General features: G+C 52.7%; 1 pseudogene; it reads left to right on the plus strand.

Annotated features, from left to right (window-relative positions):
- The first annotated feature begins 11,050 nt into the window (after window positions 1–11,050).
- Window positions 11,051–26,516, plus strand: part of LOC127051472 (zinc finger protein 3-like) — a 252,827-nt pseudogene continuing 237,361 nt past the window's right edge.

Raw genomic sequence — 26,516 nt, forward strand, 5'->3', positions numbered from 1 at the left:
TTGTATTTAAGCACTTCTGAAATGTGTCCCATTTTAGCTGTCTGCTATTACATGATGGAATTGAGGGAGACTCTTTCATTTCACTGTTTCTCATCAGAACCTACCTGTACATTATCATGTTCCATCCTCTCCACCTTACTGGGCTATAGAGAATCCCTGTGAATAGTTCCTCTCCTAACGGATGTCTCTGTCTGAACCCTGTGCTCCTCAGCGCCTGTCGGCTTTCCCCAGCTCTGAGGCTGTGTCTACACCGCGCACCTTTCCACGGTGCAGCTGTGCCACTCTAACCATGCCATTGTAAGGTGCGCTGTGTGGCCGTCCTTATCGCTGAGAGAGAGCTTCCCTGGCAACAAAGCCAAACTACCTCCAATGAGGGGCAGGAGCTTTTTCACCGGGAGCACAGCTCCACCTATGATGCGCTGTTCACACTGCCGCTTTTCATGGCTCAAATTTTGGCATTCGGGGAGTGTTTTTTCTCACCGCAGAGAGACAAAATTTTTAGCAACGAAAGCCGAAATTAAAAAAAACTCCTCTGCAACCTATTTAATTTTACCTTTATACAACCTTTATACTGCCTCCAGTTCTGGTATCCTCATTTGAAAAAGATGTTGTGAAATTGGAGCTAGGGCAGCAAAGAGCCACCAAATGTTCTGAGGGCTGGAGAAAAATGCCTTCCAGTGAGCTATTGAAAGAGCTCAACCTGTTTAGCTTATCAAAAGAAGATTGAAAGGTGATTTCATTGAAATGTTGAAGGGCCTTAATGGAGAGAAAAGATTGGGTATTAAAGGGCTCTTGAATGGAGCAGAGAAAGGCATAACAAGACCCAATGGCTGGAAAGTGAAAAGAGACAAATTCATATTACAACTGAGGCACAATAGTCAACAGCGAGGATGATTCACCACAGGAGCAAGCTACCAAGGAAAGTGGTGGATTCACCATCTCCTGATGTCATTTAATGAAGACTAGATGCCTTTCTGGAATGTGTTTGCCCCCAGAGTTGCTGTTATGTCATACAGGAGGCCTGTGATATGCAGGTTAGATGCTCTAATGGTGTCTTCTGACCATGAAGTCGACTAATTTCTGAAAAACTGAGTTTAGCATTGGGAGCAGAGTCTGATGTTTTCCTGTCTAGCCGGCTTACTGCGTAGAATGAACGCTCCTTGAGTGGGGTGATCCACAGGGAGTAGCTCAAACCTCCAAAGTGCCTGGCCAGGGGCAGGACATTTGCCCAGCAAGGGAGGGGTGTGGCAGTGACATCACAAAGGCCTTTTGCAGGACCTCAGAGTATTGGTCAAAGGTGGTGGGGAGGTGGTGACCTCACAGAGAGATGCTGACATCAGCCAGGCAGGACAGGGGCGAGGGGCCAGGGAAACCTCAGAGACCTCTGTGGCTTTGCTTCAGCACCTTTCCTTCTCCAGGTCTCTCTTTGAGGACTGAGAGATTATTTGGGGTCATGGACGTGAGCGCCAGGAGGAACCTCTTTCGAGTTTCCTCCTTCCCTTGTAGTGATTTTACTAGAAAACAGCCGTCCCTGTTTAGAAGGTAAGAGCCTCCTGGAGGTTTGAAACCTGTTCAGTCTGATCTATCTGGTGACAAGTGAATTCTAGGCATGGAAAACACGAGCTTAAGGAGACAGAATTTTATTGCGCACCTGGGATTTTGTCCCTTAGAATCGCTGGGGACATTAGGGTTTTTCCTTTTTGTTTCACCTCTTCCTCCATCCCTCCCTCCTCTTCTTCTCTTGCTTCTTTTGTCCTTTCTCCTGTTCCCTTCCCAACAACAGGACGGAGGTGTGTGTGTGTGTGTTGCAGGGAAGTCCTCTGCAGCTCCCACTATGGAAGGTCCACCCAAAAATGTGGGACTGAAATAGTGCTCGGGCAGTGATCCCCACCGGTGACCTGGGCCATCCTTTGGGCTCTCTGGTGAGAACCCTCAGCCTCCCGTCCTCAGTCCCTACCCTGATTGGTTGAGCAGGGGGTTATTGACAGGGAGGAGACTCAGGTCCTTGTTGTTCTCTTTTAAGATCAAGTAAATAAGTCAGAACCAGTTCTATCTTTGATTAATTTTGCTGCTTCTCTGCATTAATTGTCTCTGAGCAGTTGATGATTCCCTCTAACATTGCAGTTCTCCTCAAATACTTGCTGAATAATTACTGTCACTCTTGTTGATCTGGAGCTCATCTGAGAGCACAGTATTCAGGTCATTCAGTGTCTGAAATTCAAGATCCGATGGTTTGTTTGAAAATCAGGGCTCTTCGGTCCTATTCCCAACACTGCCTCTGACGGGCTGTGTGACGTAAGACAAGTCAATTCTCCTTTCTCAGCCTTAGCTTCTCCCTCTTTCAAGTAGGGATAATAATGATCCGCTCTTACCTACCTCATGGTGGGTGAAGGATGCGGATCATTTGGGACTGTCACTAGAAGTAGTGCATAATATGAAGTTTCCCATCACGTTTACTCAGAGCAGATTATGACATTATAGATTAGCTGAAATACTCTATTTTATTTGTATTTTTTATTTTGAAATTGTTAATAGTAGCGACGACTTAGCTCAGATTGAAGCATCTTATCTAATGGTTGAGATGTAAGTGTCTCCTCTTTGTGTGCGAGGAGACAATTTAACACACTCTGACAAACAACAATATTTTGCAACAAAATATTTTTGCAAAGCTCTTTCATCCCACTTGTTATGATTTTGAGAAACAAACTGGTTTAGTCTAAATGGGATTTTCGGACAGAAACGGTTTGAATGAAATTTTCACACCATCTCGATTCCTGGGCTCTGGGGTGTTTTCATCTGTTAGAACAGGAGTCAGATCTGGTTGCTTCTCTTTCTGGCTCTGCCATCGCCTTGTTGTGTAGGCCTTGGGTAGGTCACTTCCCTTCTCCCATCTGTCCAATCGGAACAGGAACAGTTCTCGAACTATGGGCAGTTTAGAGCCCAAGTGAGATAAGGGGTATTAAAGCCCTCTGTGAAGGAGAAAAGGGAGTTTCACAGTGTTTAGCACCAAGGAATTCTAAAGTTTGCTAAAATGTCTTGTCTGTGGAAACAAGAAATGGTCGGGGCCAAACTTATTAACCACTGACTTTTTAAAGCTCATTCAAAGACGTGAGTCCCTATCTTTTAGGTACCTGTGGTTCTTTGCCAGCAGCAGAGAAGAGGTTCCTGCCTCCGTTTTTGTGGCCTTAACAAACCAGGTGTTGTGCCCCAGTTCTTGTCTGAGACCCCTGAAAAACAACATCTTCCCATCCATGAAGAAGACAGGACCTATCTTTCAAAGGGGAACAAAAAGACCTCTGGGACTTACAGACTAGCTAGCCTGACTGCCATAGCTGGAGAGATCCTGCAATACATTCTTAAACACTCAGTTTGTCAGCAGCACCTACGGGATGATTTGGATCTTATGACTAGTGAGCGTGGTATTGTTAAGAACAAATCATTCCAAACCAATCCTCTTTCCTTCTTTGGCAGGGTTCTGGGCCTGGTAGAGGTGAGTAAACAATAGATGGGATCTAGCTTGGTGTTACTAAGGCTTTTGACACAGTGCCATAGGACATTCTCAGAAGCAAACGAGGGAAATGCAGTCCAGTTGCAATCAGTGTAATATGGGTGCAGAGCTGGTTGAAAGCCAAGACTCCAGGAGCCCTTCTCCATGTTTAGCTGCCCAACGGGGAGGGTGAACCTAGTGGGTCTGGCAGGGATCAGTCCGGTGTCAGGTACTATTCTATATTTTCATGAATGATTTGGAAAATGGAGTGGAGAGCATGCTCCTAAAGTTTACAACTGACACCAAGCACTTTGGAGCACAGGATTGAAATTCAAAACACCCTTAACAAATTGGAGACTTGGTCTTCTTGAGCCAAACTCCATGGTTAGGGCTCTCTCTCTACACTGGGCTGAAGTGAAACCCCAGAGCCAAGCACTCCTCCTGGGCAGTGAGCTCCGACCTTGATTGGTCAGATGCTGCTTAGCACTGTCAGAGCAGCTTTTGCTGGGAGATTGTCCCAGCACTTTCCAATAGCGGGAAGGTATGAAATCCCCATTTGACTGCTAGGGACAGAGCCCGAGAGTGGGGAGCAACTTGCCCAAAGTCCCCAGGAAAAGAAAAACAACCAGCAGAGGAACCAATAGGAAACCCAGCAATGGAACTCAGGAGTCCTGGGGGTGTGCTGTGGTGACCAGATGTCGAAATTTTATAGGGACAGTATGAATTTTGGGGTCTTATCTAGGATCCTATTACCCCCCACGCCGTCCCGATTTTTCACACTTGCTGTCTGGTCACCCTAGGGTGTGCACATGTGTGGGTCCCAGCTGCTCCCTGCCCCCCTCATTGAAGCAGATGTGCAGGGTTACTGCCCTGGGAAGTGCAGGGCACCAGTGGATGTGGGGTTGGCTGGAGGTAGGTTCTGGCTTCAGGCAAGGCAAGGGCTGCGTGGCTGGCTGGCTTCAGACAGGGGGGTGCATCAGGGGTTGGGTGGAGACAGGGCAGGGAGGATGCGGATGGTGCAGGCAAAGCAGAAGGTGCAGGGCTGGCTGGAGACAGAGGCTGACTGCCGGCAGGGCAGGGCAGGGGGTGCAGTGCTGGCTGCAGGCAGGGCGTGGGGCAGGGCCGGTGCAAGGAAGTTTCATGCCCTAGGCGAAACTTCCACCTTGCACCCTCCCCCCCGCTCCCCTGCTCTGAGGCGCCCCACCCGTGGCAGATCCCCCCTCCACCCTGAGGCTCCCCTTTTGTGGCAACTCTCCTGCTCTGCCCTGCGGCACCCTCCTCGCCCGAGCTCACCCCTGCTCCGAGAACGAGCACCCCGAGCATGCCGTGGCTGCTTCACTTCTCCCACCTCCAAGGCTCGCGGCGCCTAAGCCTGCCAGGCAGTCAAGCACCCTCCTCTGAGCCACAGCAGCCCTGACAGTTGACAATAGAGGCACCTTAACCCCTGAGTTCCTTCAATGTGTCCCTCTCGGGGGCCCAGCTCCGATCACCAGATACTCGGGGCATGTCTATACCACCTGCCGAATCGGTGGGCAGTGATCGATCCAGCGGGGGTCGATATATCGCGTCTAGTGTAGATGCAATACATTGAGTGCTCTCCCCTCGCCTGCTGTACTCCAGCTCGGTGAGAGGCGCAGGCAGAATCTACGGGGAGCTGCAGCAGTCAACTCACCGCGACTGTGACATTATAAGTATAATCTAATATCTCATTGAAAGGTGACAGGGCCAGAAAGAGTTAATTAACTCACCTCACCGACTGATCTGACCCGTGGGTGAACCTTAAAAACTGGTTAACAAGATATGTAAATGAACAGAGCTTTGAAATGCAAGTCTGCAGTGTTAGAGGTAGAAGGGGAGGTGTTTGCTCAGGTCTTGTGATGTAGGCAAACAAGTCTTGTCTATTGCTATAGTTTTAATTCAAAGAGCAAAAAAAGAATATTAACATTTATGATGATACTTGAGTCAAATAGTATTATTGTCTGTGCCTCTTTGAAGGTTGTGGTAATCTGTATCTGAACTGTTTAATGAATAAATTACTCTGTACTAATTGCCAGGATGCTTGGAAGGAGAGTTAAGCCTATTGTTTTCTCAGGCCGAAAGGCTGCTGGAAATGTTTAAGAACCTGGGACACGATCCTTCTTCATCTCAGATCTGCTTTGGGTTTCAAGAGGGGGAAACCTTAAGCCACAAGGATTGAGATCCCCAGTCATTGACTGAAGCCACCCTGAATATGGACATTGGATTATAACCTATGGACTATTTCTGAAAGGACTTTTGGCAACTACAAGCTCATCTCTACTTTGTATCTGAACCTCAAAAATTGAATTCAAGTCTATATGCCTATTAATCTTTTAACCAACACTCACTCTCTCTCTTTTCTTTTCTAATAAATTTTAGCTTACTTAATAAGAATTGGCTATAGCATGTATTTTAGGTAAAATCTAAGTTATAATTGAACCTGGTTATGTGGCTGATCCTTTGGGATCAGAAGAATCTTTTCTTTAACATGATGAAGTAAGATTTTCAGGAATCATCATCATATCTAACAGGTGTGTCTGGACGGAGGCCTGAGGCTGGGTACTTTAAGGGAACTGCGTGGTTTAAACTTCTAAGTAACCAGTGAGGTACTACAGAAGCTGTTTTGTGCTGGCTTGGTAAATTTAAGTATTGAAATAACCAGCAGCGTTTGGGATTTGTCTGCCCTGTTTTGTTTGCAATTCACTCTGATTGAGTGAGCTGAGCTGGCTCCCACGGGCAGCACCGTCACACCTACAGCCAGGCTGCAGAGGTCCGGGGGATCTTAGGGGCCTTGGGGTGCACAGATACCTATGTCCAGGCCATAGCGGTCCCGGGGGGGCTTAGAGAGTTTGGGGGGGACACAGATACCAATCTCCATGCTCGCTCTAGGGGTCCCATGGGGGCTTAGATGGTTCGTTGGGGGCACATATTCCTACATCCAGGCTGTAGGGTTACTAGGGGGGCTTAGGGTGTTAGTAGGGGGCAAAGATACCTACGTCCAGGCTGGAGGCATCCTGGGAGTCTTTGGGGATTTGTGGGGGCCAAAGAAACCTATGATGTCCAGGCTGTAGGGGTACCAGTGGGTTTTAGGGGTTCGAGTGGGCACAGATACGTAGGTCCAGGCTGTATCGTTCCCAGGGGGGGTTAGAGGTTTCGTGAGGGGCACAGATATCTACGTCCAGATTGTAGATGTCCCGGGAGGGGAGGGTTAGGGGGGTTGTGGGAGTGCAAATACCTATGTTCAGGCTGTAGGGGTTCCTGGGGGCTTAGAGGGTTTCTGAGGGGCACATATAGCTACGTCCACACTGGAGTGTCGCAAGGGGCTTATGGAGTCTCTATGGGGTACAGATACCAATGTTCTGGCTGTATAGGTCCCTCGGGGGCTTAGGGGGTTTCTGGGGGGCACAGATACCTAAGTTCAGGCTGGAGTGATCTCTGAGTGTCTTAGGTGTTTGGTGGGAGGCACAGATACCTACGTCCAGGCTGCACGGGTCTCGGAGGGGCTTAGGGTCTGTCACGGAGTGTGGGGGAGTCCGGTCCTGCACCCCTCTTCCTGGGACTCACAGTGACTCTCAGCCAGCCAGTAAAACAGAAGGTTTATTGGACACAGGAGCGAAGGATACAGCAGAGCTTGGAGGCACAAGCAGGACCCCACAATCAAGTCCTTCTAGGGGTTCAGGAAACTTAGTTCCCAGTTTGGGAATCCCTGAATTCCAACCACCAAGAACAAAACCGAAACTGAACTAACCCAACTCCCTCCAGCTGGCCATTTCCTGTGTCCAGCTTCCCGGGCAAAGGTGCTGACCACTCCCCCCTCCTAGCTAAAGTTACAGGCTGAGCACGAGTTCGGTCCTAAAGTCACCCCCTGCTCTCCCATCCCCCACACACTCAGTCCCTACTCCATCACAGTAATGCACAGAGCATTTCCCGCATGGAGCAACAGTGACACCGTGTGGCCACACTGGGTAATGCACAGTGCATTTCCCGCATGGAGCAACAGTGACACCATGTGGCCACGCATGGTAACTCAGAGAACATTTCCCATATGGAGCAACTGTGACACCGTGTGATCAGGCAGGGTAATGCACAGAGCATTTCCCGCATTGAGCAACATTGACACCTTGTGACCACACCAGGTAATATCCAGAGCATTTCCTGCATGGAGCAACAGTGACACCATGTGGCCATGCAGGGAAATGCACAGAGCATTTCCTGGATGGAGCAACAGTGATTCCATGTGGCCACGCAGGGTAATGCACAGATCATTTCTCTCATAGAGGAACAGTGACAACATGTGGCCATGCAGGGTAATGCACAGAGCATCACGCCTATGTAGAGGCTGTAGAGATCCCTGGGGGGCTTAGGGGTTGTGGGGGGCACAGATAGCTACGTCCAGGATGGAGACATTCTGGTGGGCATTAGGGGCTTCATGAGGGGCACAAATATCTACGTCAGGGCTGGAGAGGTCCCTGGATGGCTTAGGGGGTTGTGGTGAGCATAGATACATGCGTCCAGGCTGTAGTGGTCCCTGGGGGTTTAATGAGTTGGTAAGGGTCACAGAAACCTACGTATGGTCTGGAGGGGTCCCTGGGGGACTTAAGGGTTTGTGGTTGTGCAGATACCTACGTACCGGTTGGAGGGGGCCCTGGGGAGCTTAGGGGGTTTGTGTGGCGTACACATAGCTGTAACCAGGCTGGTGGGGGCCCTATGGGTCTTAGAAGGCTGGTGGGGGGCAGAGATACCTATGTAGGGACTGGAGAAGTCCTGGGGAGGGCTTTGGGGGTTCCTGGAAGTCACAAATATCTACGTCCAGGCTGGAGGAGTTCTGGGGGTTTTAGGGAGTTGTGCGGGGGCACAGATACCTATACCGAGGCTGTAGGGGTCCTGGGGTTGCTTTGGGGAATTTTGGGGTACAGATACCTACTTCCATGCTGTAGGGGTCGCTGGGAGGATCAGTGGGTTCGTGAGGGTGCACAGATATCTACGTCCGGTCTATAGGGATCCGGAGGGGGTCTTAGGGGTTTGTAAGGGACACAGATACATTCATCCAGGCAAGAGGGGTCCTAGGGACATTAGGGGGTTCATGCTGGGCACAGATACCTGCGTCTAGGCTGGAGGGGTTTTGGGGGTCTTAGGAGGGTTGTGTGGGCACAGATACCTATGTCGATGCTGGAGGGGTCCTGTCATGTCTTAGAGCATTCGTGGGGTCAGAGATACCTACATCTAGGCTGGAGGGGTTCCGGGGGGTTTAGGTGTGTTGGGGGGGGGAACAGATACCTACATCCTGATGGTAGGTGGCCCTGGGTAGCTTAGGCGGTTTTTGTCGGTCACAGATACAAGCATCCATGCTGTAGGGGTCCCGAGGGACTTTGTGGGACTCTAGGGGTCACAGATACTTACCTACAGTCTGGAAGGTTCCTGTGGGTATTAAGGGGTGTGTGGGGCATACAGATGCCTACATCTGGGCTTGTGGGTGTCCTGGGGGGCTTAGAGGTTTGTGGAGAGCACAGACACCATTATCCAGGCTAGATGGGTTCTGGTGGGATTAGGGGGTTGTGGGGGGCACAGATACCTATGTAAGCAGAAGCAGGATGAACTCTACCCTCACATCTGGTGGTGAATTATGGCAAGTGTGGAAAAGGATTTCAGGGTCTGATCATGTTTGCATAGACACACCCACCGTGCGTGACACGGCCACGGCAGCCTGGGATGGTTACTTTGGCAGCTATGGTATCCCCAGTTTATTTGTTGTTGGGGCATGAGATGGGGAGTGTTGTCACCCTGATTGTGTGGATGAGGAACTGTGAAACTGCTTTGAGACAGGGATTCTCACCATCAGTTGAGTAGCACTCACTAGACAAGGGAGTGGGCTCCTTGGGTGAGCTAGAGTCACCAATTGCACTTTTTTTTTTTTAACAGTTGAGTGGTTGTGTTAATTTTTTATTCTCTTAAGAGTTAAATTTCTAGGTTCTTGAGCTGAAATTCCTGAAAAGTTGTGTTAGCTTGTGGGGGACTCTGAAACTGTATTGCAAAACACAGTAGTTGGCAGAGAGGAACAGTTTGTGGGAATGGCCCATGGAGTGAGGTGAGTCTAGCAGTTTTGAGGGACAGCTGGAGCAGAACACAGGTCGGCTGGCAGAGCAGCTGGTGGACCGAGCTGAGCAGTTTGTGGGGAAGGCAAAAGCAGAATCCTTTGGAGACGCAGAGCAGTCAGCAGTGGACCACATAAGGTGCCCCTTTCTACTCAGGCTGGCAGGGGGAAAAACCCTGCAGATAGGCTCTTGAACTCTGGGGTTGCGCAGCTGTGGGTGATTTTGGGGTTGCTGGACTCTTGAAATATTGGAGATATTGGACTTTGGAGCCTTGGGGTGATTTGGGGATTGCGGGACTCATGAGCCCAGGGAAAAGGACACGGCCTAGTTGAGGTGTTTTCCCAATTTAATGCTATGTTGTTTATCTCACGTTATTAAACATTTTCTGCTACACCCAGACTCTATGCTTGCGAGAGGGGAAGTATTGCCTCTTTGAGGCACCTAGGGGTGCGTATGTAAAATTTTTACAAGTCACTGGGTGGGGGCTCGAGCTGGTTTGCATTACATTGTAGGCAAGGGACCCGTATGTACTGAACCCAGTCCTTGCTGCTATCAGTTCAGCCTGGCAGAAGGGTTCCACCTACGTCCAGGCTCAAGGGGTCCCTGGGCGGCTTAGGGAGTTCGTGGGGGGCACAGATATCTAGGTCCAGGCTGTAGGGGGTCGGGGGGGGCTCAGGAGTTTGGTCGGGGGCACAGACACCTACGTCCAGGCTGCAGGGGTCCCAGAGGGACTTAGGGAGTGTCACGTAGTGTGGTGGAATCTGGCCCTGCACCCCTCTTCCGGGGACACACAATGACTCAAGCAGCCAGTAAAACAGAAGGTTTTTTTGGCCAACAGGAATGAAGGATATAGCAGGGCTTTTGGGCACAACCAGGACCCCTCAATCGAGTCCTTCTGGGGGTTAAGGAAGCTTAGTTCCCAGTTTGGGATTCGCTGAATTCCAACAACCCAGCTCCAAACCAAAACTGAACTAACTCCCTCCAGCCAGCCCCTTTCTTTATTCAGCTTCCTGGGCAAAGGTGCTGACCCCCTCCCCGCTGCCTAGCTTAAGTTAGAGGCTTAGGTCCTGTCCCTCACCTAAAGTCAGCCCCTGCTCTCCCATCCCCCACACAGACAGTCCCCAATCCATCACAGTAATGCCCAGAGCATTTCGCGCATGGAGCAACAGTAACACTGTGTGGCCATGCAGGGTAAAGCACAGAGCATTTCCCCCGTGGAGCAAGAGTGACACCGTGTGGCCACACAGGGTAATGCACAGAGCATTTCCTACATGGAGCAACAGTGACACCGTGTGGCCATTCAGGGTAATGCACAGAGCATTTCCTGCATGGAGCAACAGTGACACCATGTGGTCACGTAGGGTAATGAACAGAGCATTTCCTGCATGGAGCAACAGTGGCACCGTGTGGCCACGCAGGGTAATACACAGAGCATTTCCTGCATGGAGCAACAATGACATCATGTGGTCACGCGGGTAATGCACAGAGCATTTCCCCGCATGGAGCAACAGGGACACCTTGTGGCCACACAGGGTAATGCACAGAGCATTTCCTGCATGGAGCAACAGTGACACCATGTGGCCACACAGGGTAATGCACAGAGCATCGCACCTATGTGGAGGCTTTAGAGATCCCTCGAGGGCTTACGGGGGTTCGTAGGGTCACAGATATCAACATCCAGTATGGGCGGCACCCTGGGAGAGTTAGCGGGGTTGTGAGGGGCATAGGTACTTGCGTCCAGGCTGTAGAGGTCCTGGTATGGATTAAAGGCTTCCCGGAGGACAGCAATATCTACGTCCAGGCTGAAGGGGTCCCTGGACTCTTAGGGGGTTGTGGTGAGCACAGTGATCCCTGAGGGTATAAGGACTTGGTGAGGGGCACAGATACCTATGTATGTCCTGGAGGGGTCCCTGGGGGGGGTTTAGTGGTACTGTAGGAGACACAGATACCTACGTCCAGACTATAGGCATTCTGGGGGGGCTTAGGGCTTTGGGGGTTCACAGATACCTACATCTAGGCTGGAGGGGTCCCGGGGTGCTTAGGGGGGTTGTGGGGGGCACAGATATGTACATCCAGGCTGGAGAGGTTCCTTAAAGGATTAGGGGTTTTTGTGGACAGCAGAGATACCTATCTCCAGGATCTAGGGGTCCCTGGGGGGCTTAGGGTTTTTTGGGAGGCACAGATATCTATGTCCAGGTTGGAGTGGTTCCTTGGGGGTGTAGGGAGTTCCTGGGGGGCACAGATACCTAGGTCTATGCTGTTGGGCTCCCTGGGTGGATTAGGGGTTTTCTGGGTATCAGAGATACCTACGTCTAGGCTGTAGGGGTCCCTGGGAGGCTTAGGGGGTTTGCGGGGGGTAGAGATACCTAAGTACAGGCAATAGGTCTTCCAGGGGGAATAAGTGTGTTGGAGGGGCACAGATACCTAGATCCAGGCTGGAGGGTTCCCGATGGAGGGGGGCTTAGGCAGTTTGTGTTGGGCAAAGATATCTACCTCCAGGCTGGAGGGGTGTCTCGGCACTTAGGGATTGTGGGGGGGAACAGATACCTCCGTCCAGTCTGGAGGGTCCCTGGGGAGCTTAGCGGGTTCGTAGGGGACACAGATACCTAAATCCAGGCTGGAGGGATCCAGGGGGGGCTTATGGGGTTCAGGGGGCACAGATAATTATCTCTAGGCTGTAGTGGTCCCTGGTGGGCTTAGGGGGTTTTGGGGGCCCCCAGATACCTAAGTCCATGCTGTAGGCGTCCCTACAGGTGCTTATGGGTTCATGGGGTGCAAAGATACTTATGTCCAGGCTGGAGGCGGCAGGGGGGTTGGGGTTTCATGGGGGGCACAGATACGAACCTCCAGGCTGTAGGAGTCCCAGGGGGGCTGTGGGGGTACAGATACCTACATCTAGGTTGGAGGGGTCCTGGGGGGTATAGAGGGTTTGTGGGGGGCACAGATACCTAGGTACATGCTGTCGGTGTCCCGAGGAGATTAGGCGGTTCACTGGGGGCTCAGATACATCCAGGCTGGATGTGTCCCGAGGAGCTTAGGGGGTTCGTGTGGTGCTCAGACACCTGTACCCAGGCTGTAGGGATCCCTGGGGGCTTAGGGGGTTCGTGGGGGTCACAGGTAGTTACGTCCAGGCTGAAGGGATAATGGGAGTGCTTAAGGGATCGGGGCTGACACAGATACCTACGTCCAGGGTCTAGGGGTCCCGAGGAGATTGGGGGTTGAGGGGGGAACAGATACCTACGTCATAGCTGGAGGTGTCTTGGGTGGTTTAAGAGTTTCGTTGGAGTCACAGATACCTAAGTCCAGGCTGTAGGGGTTCCTGGGGCATTCAGGGATTTCTGGGGGTCAGAGATACCTACGTGCAGACTAGAGGGGTCGCAAAGGTCTTAGGAGAATTATGGGGGTCACAGATACCTACATGCAGACTGGAGGGGTCCTGGAGCTCTTAGGAGATTTATGAGGGGCACAGATACCAACATACTGGCTGTAAAGATCCCTGGGGGGCTTTGTGGGTTCGGGGGGTACAGATACCAATGTCCTGGCTGTAGATGTTCCTGGGGTCATAGAGGGGCTGTGGTCGCACATAACCCTACATCCAGGCTGTCGGGGTCCCGGGGGCCCCTGGCCAAATTGGGTCCCCCTGGAAAAGTCTCCCTCACGGTGGCCCCAGGGCTGGAGGAGCTCCCACTCCCTGATATGGCGCAGAGGCTGCAGCAGAGGCACAGAGCTTCTCTGGTGTCAGGGCCACAGCGGGGCAGGGGTAATGGAGTGAGACCAGAGAAGCTCTGTGCCCCTGCTGCAGCCCCCAGGTAATAGAAGGGAGTGGGAGCTCTTCCAGCCCTGAGGCCACCGTGGAGGAACATCCAGAGCCAGGACATTGGTATTTGTCATACATTAGAAGCAAGAGGAAGACTAAGGACAGGGTAGGCCCACTGCTCAGTCAGGAGGGGGAAACAGTAACGGGAGACTTGGAAATGGCAGAGATGCTTTATGACTTCTTTGTTTCAGTCTTCACTGAGAAGTCTGAAGGAAGGTCTAGTATAGTGAATGCTTACAGGAAGAGGGTAGGTTTAGAAGGGAAAATAAGGAAAGAGCAAGTAAAAAATCACTTAGAAAAGTAAGATGCCTGCAAGTCACCAGGGCCTGATGAAATGCATCCTAGAATACTCAAGGAGTTAATAGAAGAGGTATCTGAGCCTCTAGCTATTATCTTTGGGAAATCATGGGAAACGGGGGAGATTCCAGAAGACTGGAAGGGGGCAAATATAGTGCCCATCTATAAAAAGGGAAATAAAAACAACCCAGGAAACTACAGACCAGTTAGTTTAACTTCTGTTATCTCTTGTAGTGGAAAGGAAGTAGAATTGTGGTGGGACTTTTGCTATTTCTGTTCAGGGAGTCAGTGGCTGTGAGGCAACCCTTACTGATAATGGCAGGGGAAGAGTTCTCTCTTCTGCATTGATGCTGCCATTTTTTGTTGTGCCCTTTCTCTCCCCCTTCAATGCAGGCAGGTAGGCTTGGTGGCTTGGGGATGTGGGTCAAGCCTGGTTTCTTTTGGCAGACACCTGGTTGAGAACTGGTGCTCTACGGTCTTGTCTAAACTGACCAGCCCTAATGTCTGTAGCCTCGTCTCATACTTTGGAAGCCTTTTATTTACCCCTTTCCACTGCAAAAACGACTATTTAGTCCTACTCTTTCTTTCCAAGCTGCTAACCAGTTACTGATCCATGAGAGAGCCCCAGCCATCTGGAGTAGCTTGTGACTGTGAGTGGCAACCTCAGGGCAGATTGTTAAGAAGCAGAGCACAATCCCCAAACTGGTTGTGTGTTCTAGACTTACGTTTCACCAAGTGTCAGATTCTGGATGACACCCCTTTTATGACTTTTTAAAGCAAACTTGCTATTTTTGCATCATTTGAGCGTTCTATGCAGAGGACTAGAAATGTTTCTATTAACCTGAATGTTAGATCATTTTAACATTGGCTGGAATCACAATGTTAAATTAGTTCTTATGACTTTAATAACTGATACTTCCTCTATCTCAGGACTAGCTATTAAACTGATTTTTGGACTAGGGAGATGGAATAGCAGCTTCCTCCATCCCTTGCACACATCACCCTGTTACTGTGGCACTGAACCCCCAGGAGCGATGGACCTCCCTATGGGGAGAATATCGTGGTTGAAGAGCAGCGAAGAAAAATGGTGTTGTCTGTGTTCCCATTTGGTTTGTTCTGAGTATGGTTTTGAGTCATTTGTAACTCTTTCATCAGTTATTAGTAACATCTTATTATCAGGCCTCTGAACTGAAAGGCTGCTCTTACAGGTTTTACTTTGTCGTTGTTTGTAGGTCAAACAGCCGCTTTCTTAGGCCTCGTCTACACTAAGCATTTAAATCGAATTTAGCAGCATTAAAACGAATTAACCCTGCACCCGTCCACACAATGAAGCCCTTTATATCGATATAAAGGGTTCTTAATACCGATATCTGTACTCCTCCCCGACGAGGGGAGTAGCGCGGAAATCGGTATTGCCATGTTGGATTAGGGTTAGTGTGGCCGCAATTCAATAGTATTGGCCTCCGGGCGGTATCCCACAGTGCACCCTTGTGACCGCTCTGGAAAGCAATCTGAACTCGGATGCACTGGCCAGGTAAACAGAAAAAGCCCCGCGAATTTTGAATTTCATTTCCTGTTTGCCCAGCATGGAGCTCTGATCAGCACAGGTGGCTATGCAGTCTCAAACCCAAAACGAGCTCCAGCGTGGACCGTCTGGGAGGTACTGGATCTGATCGCTGTATGGAGAGCCAAATCTGTTCTATCAGAGCTCCGTTACAGAAGACGAAATGACAAAGCATTTGAAAAAATCTCCAGGCTGTGATAGACAGAGTCCACAGCCGGGACTCAGCACAGTGCTGCGTGACAAGCGTAACGGAAAGCCAAAGAATCAAATGGACGTTCATGGAGGGAGGGAGGGGAGACTGAGGACTCCAGCGATCCCACAGTCCCCGCAGTCTTTGAAAAGCATTTGCATTCTTAGCTGAGCTCCCAATGCCTGAACAGTCAAACACATTTTCCCAAGTGTTTCAAGGGACCCTGGAGCTAGGCAAAGGGGTCCAACGGGCAGGGCCCCTGGAGCTAGGTTTAGGGGCCCCAGAGATAGGGCCCCTTGAGCTAGGGTTGGGGGACCCATGCATAGGGCCCCTTGACCTAGGGTAAAGGGCCCCATGGGTAGGGCCTCTGAAGCTAGGGTTAGGGGACCCAGGGGTACAGGGCCTGCAGATAGGGTTAAGGGTCCCACGAGAAGGGACCTTGGAGCTAGGGTTAGGGGCCCCACGGGAAGGGCCGTTGGAGCTAGGGTTAGGGTTCCCACATGTAGGGACCCTGGAGCTAGGGCTAGGAGCCCCAGGGACGGGGCCACAGGAGCAAGGGTTGGGGGTCCCAGGGGTGGGGTGCCTGGAGCTAGTGTTCAGGTGTCTAGGGGTGGGGCCCCTGGAGCTAGGGTTAGCGGCCCCATGGGCAGGGTACCTTGAGCAAGGGTTTGGATCCCCAGCAATGGGGCCTCTGGAGCAAGGGTTAGGGGTCCAAGGGGTGGGACCCATGGAACTAGGGTTAGGGGTCCCACTGGTAGGGCCCCTGAAGCTAGAGTTAGAGGACCCAGGGGTAGGGCCCATGCAGCTAGGGTTTGGAGCCCCAGAGATGGGGCCCATGGAGCTAGGGATAGGGGTTCCAGGAGTGGGGCCCCTGGAACTAGGGTTAGAGGCCCCACGGGTAGGGCCCCTGAAGGTAGGGTTAGGCACCCCAGGGGTAAGGAACCTGGAGCTAAGATTAGGGGTCCCACGGGTAGGTCCCCTGGAGCTAGGATTATGGGTCAAATGGGCACGAAGCCAGGAGCTAAGGTTAGAGCTCCCATAGGTAGGAGCTCAGGAGCTAGGGTTACGGGCTCCACGGATAGGGCCCCTGGAGCTTGGGTTAGGGATCCTAAGGGAAGGGCCTCTGGAGCTAGGGTTAGGTGCCCCACGGGTAGGGCCCATGGAGCTAAGGCTAGGGGCCCCATGGGGAGGTCCCATAGAGCTAGGATTAGGGTCCCCACGGGTAGGGCCCCTGGAGATAGGGTCAGGGGCCCCAGGGATAGAGCCCCTGGAGCTAGTGTCAGGGACTCTTACCCCCAGATGGCAAAGTTAGTTGTCTGACCGCGAGAGAGACAGGCAACACCAGCAAGGTCCGATCAAAAGCTCTTTATTGACAAGTGCACGCATCAATATAGAGCAGCTCGTCTCCCGAGAGAACCAGCCCGCTCTTTAAATCTTAGTATAAGCCTGTATAGACAGTTCTGTCGCGTCATAAATTATTCACTGGAGCAACCCACTCCCTTCTTTTAACAACTAGAAACTAGACACCTTTAGTATACATACATACCTAAAGTTAGAAATGTAGGGGAGTTAAAAACAAACAACGAACAAAACCAGGGAGTGAAAACAAGGAGGCTGGGAAACTAGGGCTCTTATCAGTTCTTCGAAGGAGCTGCCCTAACACAGCACATCTGGTACTATGCCAGGAATGCAGCTTCTCGCTTATCTCACTTTTTCCCAGCGCTTCTGAGACATGCTGCTGCTTCTCAGTGTTTTCCACTCAGGAATTACCCAAAAACCTCTGTTAGTCTGATTTTGGTCAGGTTGGCATACCTGGTTTTGTCTGCAATATCTTTGTTCAGGCCTAACACTAGGGATAGGGGCCCCACGAGTACGGTTCCTGGAACTAGGACTGGGGGCCCAAGGGGTATGCCCCCTGGAGCTAGGGATAGGGGTCACAAAAGTAGGGCCTTTGGAGCTAGGGTTAAGGGCCCAACGGGTGGGGTCCCTGAAGCTAGGGATAGGAGCCCCATGGGTAGGGCCCCTGGAACTAGGGTTAAGGGCCCCAGGGATGGGGCCCCTGAAGCTAGGGTAAAGAGTCCCAGGGTTGGGGCGCCTAGAGATATGTTTAGGGGCCCGACGGGTATGGCCCCTGCAGCTAGGGTTAGGGGCCCCAATGGTAGGGCCCCTGGAGCTAGGTTTGGGGGTCCCACGGGTAAGGACTCTGTAGCTAGGGTTAGATCCCCATGGGTTGGGCCCGTGGAGCTAGGGTTAGAAGCCATAGGGATGGGGTCCTTGGAGCTTGGGTTAGGGGTACTGGGGGTCAGACCCCTGGAGCTAGGGTTAGGGGCCCACGCATATGGCATCTGGAGCTAGGGTTAGGGGACACAGGGGTAAGGCCCCTATAGCTAGGGTTAGTGGTCGCATGGGTAGGTCCTCTGGAGCTAGGGTTAGGGGCCCCACAGGAAGGGACCCTAGAGTTTGGGTTAGGGGCCCCAGGGCTGGGGCTCATGGTGCTAGGGTTAGGGGTCCTAGGGGTGGGCCCTGGACCTAGGGATAGGGGTCCTAGTGGTGGGGTGCCTGGAGCTACGGTTAGGGGCCCCAGGGGTAGAGCCCATGGACCTATGGTTAGGGGTCCCACCGGTTGGGACACTGGAGCTAGGGACAGGGACCCCATGGGTAGGGCCCCTGGAAATTGGGTTAGTGGTTCCATGCGTAGAGCCCCTGTAGCTAGCGTTAGCGGGCGCATGGCTAAGGCCCTTGGAGTTAGGATTTGGGGCCCCAGGGACTTGGCCCTTGAGCTAGGGTTAGTGTTCGTGTGGGTAGGGCCTCTGGAGCTAGTGTTTGGGTTTCCAGGGGGGTGGGGTCTATGGAGCTAGGGCTAAGGACCCCATGGGTAGGGCCTCTTTAGCTAAGGTAAGGGCCCTACGGGCAGGGTGCCTGGAGCAAGCGTTAGGGGGCCCACGGGTAGGGACCTTGGAATTAGGGTTAGGAGCCCCAGGTATGGGGCCCTTGGAGCTAGGGTTAGGGGATGCAGGGGTGGGGTCCCTGGAGCTTGGGTTAGGGGCCCCACGGAGAGGGCCCCTGTAGATAGGGGTAGTGGCGCAAGGGGTAGGGCCCCTGGATCTTTGGTAATGGACCCAAGGGGTAGAGCCCCGGAAGCTAAGGTTAGGGGTCCCATAGGTAGGGCCATTGGAACTAGGATTATGATTCCCACATTTAGGGCCCCTGGAGCTAGGGTTAGGGTTCCCAGGGGTGGGGCCTCTGGACCTAGTGTTAGGGGCACCACGAGGACGGCCCCTGGAGCTAGGGTAAGGTCCCACGGGTAGAGCCCTTGGAGCTAGGGTTAGGGGAACCACGGGTAGGGCCCCTGGAGCTAGGGGAAGAAGCCCCACGAGTAGGGCCCCTGGAGTTGGGTTAGGGAAACCATTGATGGGGCCCCTGGAGGTAGGGTTAGGGCCCCAAGGGTTAGAGCCCCTGGAATTTCCATTAGGGGTCCCATGGGTAGGATCCCTGGAGCTAGGGTTAGGAGCCCTAGGAGTAGATCCTCTGGAGCTGGGGATATGAGCCTCAGTGGTAGGGCCCCTGGAGCTATGGTTAGGGGTCTCACGGGTAAGGCCTCTGGAACTAGGGTTAGGGGCCCACAGGTAGGAGCCCTGCAGTTAGGGTTAGGGGTCCCACTGGTAGGGCCCCTGGAGCTAGAGTTAGGGGCCCCAGGGAAGGAGTCCCTGGAGCTAGGGTTAGGGGCCCAGTGGTAGGTCCCCGGTAGCTAGGGTTAGGGGCCCCAGGGGTAGAGCCCTATAGCTGGGTTGTTTTTTCTCCATAATAAAAAGTCAGACTGTTTCAGGATCCCAATGGGTAGGGCCCCTGGAGCTATAGTTTGGGGCCCTACGAGCAGGGTCCCTAAAGCTAGGGTTAGGGGCCCCAGGGATGGGGCACCTGGAGCTAAGTTTAGGGGCACCATGGGTATGACCCCTGCAGCTAGGGTTAGGGCCCTAAGCGGTAGGACCCCTGGAGTTTGGGTTAGGGGTCCCACGTGAAGGGCCTCTGGCGATAGCGTTAGTGGCCTGACTGGTAGGGCCCCTGCAGCTAAGGATAGGGGCCCCAGGTTGAAGGGCCCCTGCACTTAGGGATAGGGGCCCTACGGGTAAGGCCCCTGGAGTTAGGGTTAGGGGCCGCACAGTTAGGGCCTCTGGAGCTATGGTTAGGGGCTTCACGTGTAAGGCCCCTGGAGCTAGGTTTACGGGCCCCATGGGTAGGGCCCCTGGAGCTAGGGTTAGTGGCCCCAGGTATGGGGCACTTGGAGTTACTGTTAGGGGCTCCACGAATGGGACCCCTGGATTTAGGATTAGGGACCCCATGGGTATGGCCCCTGGAGCTAGCGTTAGGGGCCCCAGGGGTAGTGCACCTGGAGCTAGGGTTAGGGGTCCCACAGGTAGGGACTCTGGAGCTAGCGTTAGGAGCCCCATGTGTAGGGCCTCTGGAGCTATGGTTTGGGACCCCTTGGGCAGTGTCCTTATAGCTAGGGTTAGGTGCCCCAGGGATGTGACCCATGGAGCAAAGGTTAGGGGTCCCAGGGGTGGGGCCCCTGGAGCTAGGGTTAGAGATCTCACGCTTAAGGCCTCTGGAGCTAGGATTAGGGGCCCACTCGTAGGGCCCCTGAAACAAGGGCTATGGGCCCCACGGGTTGGGCACCTGGAGCTATTGTTCGGGGCCCCAGGGATGGAGCCTCTGGAGCTCGGGTTAGGGGCCCATGGGTATGGCAACTGGAGCTAGAGTAAGGGGCACAGGGGTAGGGCCCCAGGAGCCAGGGTTAGGGGCCCCACGGGTAGGGACCCTGGTGGAGTAGGGACTATCTGTGTGGGAGATGGGAGAGCAGGGAGTGATGTAAGGTGAGGGACAGGACCTAAGCCTGTAACTCGAGCTAGGCAGCGGGGAGGGGTCAGCACCTTTGCCTGGGAAGCTGGACACAGGAAGGGGCCGGCTGGAGGGAGTTAGTTCAGTTTTGGTTTGGAGCTGGGTTATTGGAATTCAGGGATTCCCAAACTGGGAACTAAGCTTTCTGAACCCCCAGAAGGACTCGATCGAGAGGTCCTGGTTGTGCCCAAAAGCTCTGCTGTATCCTTCGTTCCTGTTGGCCAAAAAAACCTTTTGTTTTACTGGCCGGCTGAGTCACTGTGTGTCCCAGGAAGAGGGGTGCAGGACCGGATTCCCCCACACTCCGTGACATAAATATCTGTGCCCCCTACTAACCCTCCAAAGCCCCTCTTGGACCCCTTCAGCCTGGACGTAGGTATCTGTGCCCCCCACGAACCCCCTAAGCCTCCCAAGGACCCCTTCAGCCTGCATGTAGGTGGAACCCTTCTGCCAGGCTGAATTGATAGCAGCAAGGACTGGGTTCAATACATAGGGGTCCCTTCCCTACTACGTAATGCAAACCAGCTCGAGCCCCCACCCAGTGACATGGGAAAATTTTACATACGCACCCCTAGGTGCCTCAAAGAGGCGATACTTCCCCTCTCGCAAGCACAGAGTCTGGGTGTAGCAGAAAATGTTTAATAACGTGAGATAAACAACATAGCATTAAATTGGGAAAACACCTCAATTAGGCCGTGTCCTTTTCCCTGGGCTCTTGAGTCTAGCAATCCCCAAATCACTCCAAGACTCCAAAGTCCAATACCTCAAATGTTTCAAGAGTCCAGCAACCCCAAAATCACCCACAGTTGCGCAACCCCAGAGTTCAAGAGTCTATCTGCAGGGTTTTTCCCCTTGCCAGCCTGGGTAGAAAGGAGCACTTTACGTGGTCTACTGCTGACTGCCCTGCCTCTCTGTGGGGTTCTGCTTCCGCTTTCCCCATGAACTGCTCAGCTCGATCCACCAGCTACTCTGTTCTGCCAGCCGACCGGTGATCTGCTCTAGCTGTTCTAAAAAACTACTCAGCTCACCTCACTCCGTGAGCTATTCCAACCATCCCACAAACTGCTTCTCTCTGTCAGCTGCTCTGCTCCCCAACATAACTTCAGACTCTTTTACTAGCTAACAAAGCTCTTCAGTGATTTCAGCTCAGAAACCTAAAACTTCAATTGTTAAAAAAATCAAATTTCAGCTTTACTCTTCAACTGCTAAAAGAGAAGAAAATGCAATTCATGTGTTTGGTTCACCCAAGGAGCTCACTCCCTTGTCTAGCAAGTGCCCCTCAAGTGATGGTGAGAATCCCTGTCTCAAAGCAGTTTCACAGTTCCTCATCCACACAATCAGGGTGACAACACTCCACATGTCATGCCCCAACAACAAATAAACCGGGGATACCACAGCTGCCAAAGCAGCCGTCCCAGGCTGTCGTTGCCGTGTCAGGAGGGGTGGGTGTGCCTATGCAAACACGATCAGTCCCTGAAATTCTTTTCTACACTCTCCATAATTCACCACCAGATGTCAAGGTAGAGTTCATCCTGCTTCTGCTTACATAGGTATCTGTGCTCCCCACAACCCCCTAATCCCACCGGGACCCATCTAGCCTGGATAAAGGTATCTGTGCTCCTCACAAACCTCTAAGCCCCCCAGGGAACCCGCAAGCCCAGATGTAGGCATCTGTACGCCCCACAAACACCTTAATACCCACAGGACCCCTCCAGCCTGTAGGTAGGTATCTGTGACCCCCAGAGCCACAGAAAGACCCTCAGGACCCCTACAGCATGGATGTTTGTATCTGTGACCCCCACAAAGCGCCTAAGCTACCCAGGGACCCCTACAATCGGGATGTAGGTATCTGTTCCCCCCAAAACACCTAATCCTCCCCGAGACCCCTCCAGCCTAGACATAGGTATCTCACACCCCACAACCCTCCTAAGACCCCCGAAATCCCTCCAGCCTAGACGCAGGTATCTGTGCCCCTCACAAACCCCCTAGGCCACGATGGGACCCCTCCAGCCTCGACATAGTTATCTGAGCTCCCCCACCCCCCCTAAGGCCCCTAGGACCCCTCTTGCCTGGATGAAGGTATCTGTGCCCCCCACAAACCCCTAAGCCCCACCAACATCCCTATAGCCTGGAAGTAGGTATCTGTGCACCCTCACAAACCCACTGATCCTCCCAGCGACTCTAAAGCATGGACATAGGTATCTGTACCCCAAAATGCCCCAAAGCAACCCTGGAACGCCTACAGCCTCGAAATAGGTATCTGTGCCCCCCCACAACTCTCAAATACCCCCACAACCCCTCCAGCCTGGAAGTAGATATTTGTGACCTCCAGGAACTCCCTAAGCCCTCACCAGGGCTTCTCCAGCCTGGACATAGGTATCTCTGCCTCCCACAAGCCCCCTAAGACCCATAGGTCCCCCACCAGCCTGGTTGTAGCTATGTGTATGCCACACAAACCCCTAAGCTCCCCAGGGCCCACTCCAACCAGGACATAGGTATCTGCACAACCACAATTCTTCAAGTCCCCCAGGGATCCCTCCAGACCATGCATAGGTTTCTGTGCCCCTCACCAACTCCCTAAACCCCCAGGGACCACTACAGCTTGGACGTATGTGTCTGTGCTCACCACAATCCCCTAAGCCATCCAGGGACCTCTCCAGCCAGGATGTAGATATTTGTGTCCCCTATGAAGTCCCAAATCCCCACCGGAATCCCTCCAGCCTAGACGTAGCTATCTGTGCCCCTCACTACCCCTAAGCCCCAGCAGGGATCTCTACAGCCTCTACGTAGGTGTGAAGCTCTGTGCATTACCCTGCGTGGCCACAGGGTGTCACTGTTGCTCCATGCAGGAAATGCTTTGTGCATTACCCTGCGTGGCCACACAGTGTCACTGTTGCTCCATGTGGGAAATGTTCTGGGCATTAACCTGCATGGCCACACGGTGTCACTGTTGCTCCATGAGGGAAATGCTCTGGGCATTACTGTGATGGAGTAGGGACTGTCTGTGTGGGGGATGGGAGAGCAGGGGGTGACTTTAGGACCGGACACGTTCTCAGCCTGTAACGTGAGCTAGGCAGGGGGGAGGGGGTCAGCACCTTTACCAGGGAAGCTGGACACAGGAAGGGGCCGGCTGGAGGGAGTTAGTTCAGTTTCGGTTTTGGTCTAGGTGGTTGGAATTCAGGGAATCCGAAACTGGGAGTTAAGTTTCCTGAACCTCCAGAAGGACTCGATTGAGGGGTCCTGCTTGTGCCTCCAAACTCTGCTGTATCCTTCACTCCTGCTGTCCAATAAACCTTCTGTTTTACTGGCTGGCTGAGAGTCACCTTGTGTCCCAGGAAGAGAGGTGCAGGACCGGACTCCACCACACTCCGTGACAGATCCTCAGCCCTTCCGGGACCCCTGTAGCCTGGACGTAGGTATCTGTGCCCCCCCACCAAACACCTAAGACCCCTGTAGACCCCTCCATCCTGAGCTTAGGTATCTGTGCCCCCTCACAAGCCCCCTAAGCCCCCCAGGGACCTATACAGCCAGAACATTGTTATCTGTGCCCCATATAGACTCCATAAGCTCCCCAGGACACTCCAATGTGCACGTAGGTATATGTGCCCCTCAGAAACCCCCTAACCGCCCAGGAAACCCTACAGCCTGGATGTAGGTATTTCTACCCCCACAACCCCCCTATCCCCCCGCCGGGACATCTACAATCTGGATGTAGATATCTGTGCCCCTCACAAAACCTCTAATCGCCTCTGGGACCGATACAGCCTGGACATACGTATCTGTGCCCACTCGAACCCCTAAGACCCCCTGGTACCCCTACAGCCGGGACACAGGTATCCTGGGCCCCCAAAAATCCCCTAAGACTCCCAGGATGCCTCCAACCTGGACGTAGGTATCTATGCCCCCCATGAACCCCCTAAACCCCACTGGGACCCCTAGATCCTGGAGATTGGTATCTGTGTCCCCCCAAAAACTCTCTAAGCCCCCCAGGGACCCCTATGGCCTGGACGTAGTAATCTGTGCACCACAAGGCCCCTAAGATCCCTCGGACCCCTACAGCCCGGATGTAGGTGTGACGGTGCTCCCTGTGGGAGCCAGCTGAGGTCACTTAATCATGGTGAACTGCAAACAAAACAGGGCAGACAAATCCCAAATGCTGGTGGTGATTTCAATACTTAGATTTACCAAGCCAGCACAAAGCAGCTTCTGTAGTACCTCACTGGTTACTTAAAAGTTTAAGCCACGCAGTTCCCTTAAAGTACCCAGCCTCAGGCCTCCGTCCAGACACACCTGTCAGATGTGATGATGATTCCTGAAAATCTTACTTCATCATATAAAAGAAAAGATTCTTTCAATCCCAAAGGATCAGCCACATACTTAGGATCTATTACAACTTAGATCTTACCTAAAATACATGCTATAGCCAATTCTCATTAAGTAAGCAAAAATGTATTAGAAAAGAAAAGAGAGAGAATGTTGGTTAAAAGATTAATAGACATATGGTCTTGAATTCAATTCTTGAGGTTCAGATACATAGTAGAGGTGAGCTTGTAGTAGCCAAAAGTCCTCTTTGAAATAGTCCATAGGTTATAGTCCAATTTCCATATTCAGGGTGGCTCCAGTCAGTGACTGGGGATCACAATCCTTGTGGCTTAAGGTTTCCCCGTCTTGAAACCCAAAGCAGATCTGAGATGAAGAAGGATCGTGTCCCAGGCTTCTTATACATTTCCAGCAGCCTTTCTGCCTGAGAAAACAATAGGCTTAGCTCTCCTTCCAAACATCCTGGCAATTAGTACAGGGTAATTTATTCATTAAACAGTTCAAATAGAGGTTACCACAACCTTCAAAGAGACACATAGACAATAATACTATTTCACTCAAGTACCATCATAAATGTTAATATTCTTTTTTTGCTCTTTGAATTAAAATTATAGCAACAGACAAGACTTGTTTGCTTACATCACAAGACCTGAGCAAAAATCTCCCCTTCTACTTCTAACAATGCAGACTTGCATTTCAAAGCTCTGTTCATTTACATATCTTGCTAAGCAGTTCTTAAGGTTCACCCATGGGTCAGGTCAGTCGGTGAGGTGAGTTAATTAACTCTTTCTGGCCCTGTCACCTTTCAATGAGATATTAGATTATACTTATAATGTCACAGTGGTGGTGAGTCGACTGCTGCAGCTCCCCGTAGACTCTGCCTGCATCTCTCACCAAGCTGGAGTACAGCAGTCAAGGGGAGAGCACTCGATGTGTTGCTTCTACACTAGACGCGATATATCGACCCCGCTGGATCGATCGCTGCCCACTGATTCTGCAGGTGGTATAGACATGCCCCGAGTATCTGGTGATCAGAGCTGGACCCCAGAGGGGGACACATTGAAGGAACTCAGGGGTTAAGGTGCCTCTATTGTCAAGTGTCAGGGCTGCTGTGGCTCAGAGGAGGGTGCTTGACTACCTGGCAGGCTTAGGTGCCGCAAACCTGGGAGGCAGGAGAAGTGAAGCGGTCACGGTGTGCTTGGGGTGCTCGTACTCGGAGCAGGGGTGAGCTGGGGCGAGGGAGGGGGTGCTGCAGGGCAGAGCGGGGGAGTTGCCACAAGAGGGGCGCCTAAGAGTGGAGGTTGGAGCTGCCACGGGTGGGGCGCCTTAGGGCGGGGGCGCGGGGGAGGAGGGCGCAAGGTGTAAGTTTCGCCTATGGCATGAAACATCCTTGCACCGGCCCTGCCCCATGCCCTGCCTGCAGCCAGCCCTGCACCCCCTGCCCTGCCCTGCCCGCAGCCATCCAGCCCTGCACCTTCTGCCCTGCCCGCACCAGCCGCATCCTCCCTGCCCTGCCTGCAGCCAGTCCCACAGCCAGCCCCTGACACACCCCCTGCCCTGTCTCCAGCCAACTCCTGCCGCTCCCCCTTGTGGCCCTGCCCAAAGCCAGCCAGCCCCCACACACCCCCAGCCTGCACCAGCCCTGCACCCCCTGTCTGCAGCCAGCCCCGCTCCCCCTACCCTGTCTCCAGCAAACCCCTGATGCACCAGCCAGCCTGAAGCCAGCCAGCCCCGCATCCCTTGCCCTGCCTGCAGCCAGACCCTACCTCCAGCCAACTCCATGTCCCCTGGTGCCCTGCAGTTCCCAGGGCAGTAACCATGCACATCTGCTTTAA

This window comes from Gopherus flavomarginatus, chromosome 5 (assembly GCF_025201925.1).
Source record: "Gopherus flavomarginatus isolate rGopFla2 chromosome 5, rGopFla2.mat.asm, whole genome shotgun sequence".
In the NCBI taxonomy this organism is placed as follows: Eukaryota; Metazoa; Chordata; order Testudines; family Testudinidae; genus Gopherus; species Gopherus flavomarginatus.